Genomic DNA, 3,507 nt, shown 5'->3' with positions numbered 1-3,507 from the left:
TGAAACCTGACCTGGTATTATTTGTTCACTCAGCAATGATTACTGAATATCCGTGGTGCAGATAGGGGCAAGACCGAGACATGGGGGCAGCATACGTGGGCTAATCACTTGTTACTCTGGGCAGCCTAAGGACTTGATGCCGTTTCAGACGATTGTTCTTTAAGTATTTGCTCACAACAGTTTTAAGAGGAGAAGCCAAGCACTGTATGAAACAGTAGCAAAAGAGCCCCTCCAGATCTCCCTTTTACCAGTTCCCTGAATCTGAATTGATCAGAAGGAAATAACAGTCAGATTCCTAATCTTTCCTTTCAACCACATTCAATACTCTCTCTGAGAATAGTGCTGGTAGATAATATTTTTGTTTAATCTAGTTAAATTTCCAGAGATGTTTTAAACACCCCACTGTTGAATCAATATGTGGCAGCTGCCATAGAATTCAGAACCTTAATCTAGCCGAAAGGAGACACTATGATAGATCCCCAGGATAAGGATATATATGAGACTGTCCCCTAGCTTAACACATACTATAAAACAGCTTTTTTTTTTTTTTTTGACTGGTAAGGGGATTGCAACCCTCAGCACAGTGTGGTCTGCACCATGCTCAGCCAGTGAGCGCACCGGCCATCCCTATATAGGAACCGAACCCGCGGCCTCAGCGCTACCAGCGCCGCACTCTACCGAGTGAGCCACGGGGCTGGCCCTATAAAACAGTTTAAGAGAAATGTGAGTCATAGTGTTTTGGTAATGAGGGAATTCAAAAATTAAAATTTTGGCTAACTTGTAAGATGTCTTTGTAACTAAATGTGCTTATCTCCCAGGGCCCCCAGAACTCAGCCTAGCTAATAATCAACTGCTGGCAGGCATTTCTGCTTCTGTAATCTTGCTAGCCTGCCCCTCTTGCCTTTCTCATTTTGCTTGTTTACCTAAGTCACATGGGCAAAAAGGAACTAAAACCAACAGCTGTTTGTCTAAAATTATATTTAAACTTAAGCCTATGGCCTATAAAAACCCTGTCAAACTCGTGTACAGGGTCCCAGGATCTTAGGACGTGAGTCCACCTGGGTCCCGCTAGTGTTCCTGTCCAACTAGCATAATAAACTTCCTGACTCATCATCTCTCTGAGTGACTGGAATTGTTTCCTCGCCGAGTTCTTTCCACAACACTGGGAACACAGATGAAGGTGCAGTGAATTCAGCCTGTGGCAGTTAGGATGGCTCATGGAGGGGATCCCCACAGTGGGACAGATGATGATCTGGAATGTTCTTCTTTTAAGCCCACTTATTATTAATAGTTTTGAACTTTTCAGATTGATGAAATAGGATATGTTAAGTTTACATAACCTAAACTCTTAAATCTATAGAATTGTACAAAGCAGGGTGAATGAATATGATATTGCACTGATTCCTGCTATAGTTGACTTGCAAAGTGAGGTGCTAGGACTGTGCATTTACCCAATACAGGTTCTTTGACCAGAGATTCTTGACTTCTTGCTGGATCTTTCCTCTTAAGATTTTATTTATCACTAAAAGACAAATTTACCCAAATGGAAAACCATTCTCAAATTCCAAAATTGTATAGTAGTTCTTTACTACAGAGGAGTTTATTGCCAATCTCCACTATCTTTACTGATCAGAAAGAAATAAGAGCACCCAGACTTACCCACTTTCAAAGTAAAAGCCTTGGGTTCTTTTTCTATCAGAAAGCCAATTGTCACCTATCGTTCCTTAAGAGTATTTCCTTATATGTCCATCACTGGAAACCTTTTGAATGGAGCTCTTGTTTGAGAAAGAAGAGAATTCTCAGCATTATGCATATCTCCAAACCTTTCAGAATACATTTTTAGGTTATCTTGGAACTGACTTTTTAAGTGAAAATGCACATATCTGTGTCCTGCTTCTGGGGAGAGAAAATGTTCTTGGGGGAGTAGGTAAAAGCTAGTTTCGTTACACTCATTAAGCAGCAGGGTCTGTCAGAATTGTTGTGACAGTCTTTGTTTTCTTTTTATCCTGCTTAATATGGACTATTTATTCTAAGAAGGATTGCCATTTAGTATTTCTCATTTCATTCGTCCAACGTGGTACTTTTGTGTTCTGAGGAGGAAGAAAGGTGAGAATTTTTGCTACAGTTTCTAAAATTAATTCGAATGATTCAGTTTTAGCCTGGATGAAGAAACTGAGCTACATTTTGTGCCTTCTTTTATTCGACAGCAGAGGCTTCACCCTGAGATGACAAATTGTCATTATGAGAGAGCTTTCATTAAGTTCTACATTTATATCTTCTTAGCAAAATATTCCTCTGGTTTAGGTAAATGTTAAATAGAAAAGAGGAATAAAACTCATTCATAAGTGTGCTAGGAAATACTCAACCCAACTCGGAGAAATGCCAAACACAGCAACAATAAGATAATTTTTCTGTATGGAATTAGCAAAGTCTTGTTTGTTTAATGATTTTTAAATCTGTTGAGGGTGCTACTCATATACTGTTTATAGGAAAGAAAATTAGTATATTCAATTTTTTTTTTCTTTCCCTTTTTGTCTTTTTTACTGACCGGTAACGGGATCACAACCCTTGGTGTCGCGCCCGTACCGGGGACCGGCAACGGGATCGCAACCCTCGGTGTTGCGCCTGCACCGCGCTCAGCTAGTGAGCAGGAACCGGTCTCCACATGGGATCCAAACCCTCAGTGGGAGCACTACCGCGCTCCGAAGCGGCGCACTCTCCAGTGCACCACCGGGCCGGCCCCATTGGGGAAATAATTAAATGTTATGTATCAGAGGCCTTAAAGTGTTCATGCTCTTTCACCCAGTACTCTCATTTTTGGAAGTCTATGCAAAAGAATCATATGAACGAAATACAGAGATGTTCACAGCATTATTAGTAATAACAAAGGAAAATCTAAGAGTCAACAGGGGAATGGGTTTGTAAACTATGACATATTCATGAACTACTATGCTTCCTTTAAAAACAGTGTTTAAACAAACTATACCAACATCAAGAAAGCCTATGATATATAATAAGAAGCAAAAGTAGATCTTAAATTGCACCTTCCAATTTTACAATGGTGTAATTGTGACAAACTAGCAGGTCAGCCAAAAAAAAAATTAGAAACAGGTTGGAGAAAACTATCCCAGATATCAAGTGTTTTCCCAATTTAAGTGACATAGATATTTTTTTTTATCTTTTATTTATAAAATCAGTAGTGCCTCAGAGATAGTTTACCTCATTCTCCATTAAAAATTTAATGTTCATATTTCGTGCCTTGTATAGATTACCATGGTGATGAGATTAAGTGTATAACTTGGGACAGTGATTTATTTCTCTCCCCAGGTATTAGTTAACACCTTCTGTGAGAGGTCAGAAGGTGAGCTCTTTAACAGCTTAGCTTTTTTAAAAAAGTTATCTTTTGTATGTTTTGTAAAATTATCATATATATTGGAAGTTTTAGGTCCACATAAGTGGATAAATTATCTTACAGTCCTGTGATATGTAAAATATAACAATATGTTT

The sequence above is a fragment of the Galeopterus variegatus genome, unplaced genomic scaffold, assembly GCF_000696425.1.
Source record: "Galeopterus variegatus unplaced genomic scaffold, G_variegatus-3.0.2 Scaffold5042, whole genome shotgun sequence".
Lineage (NCBI taxonomy): Eukaryota > Metazoa > Chordata > Mammalia > Dermoptera > Cynocephalidae > Galeopterus > Galeopterus variegatus.
The sequence above is the reverse complement of the archived record's forward strand: the minus strand, read 5'-3'. Positions refer to the sequence as shown.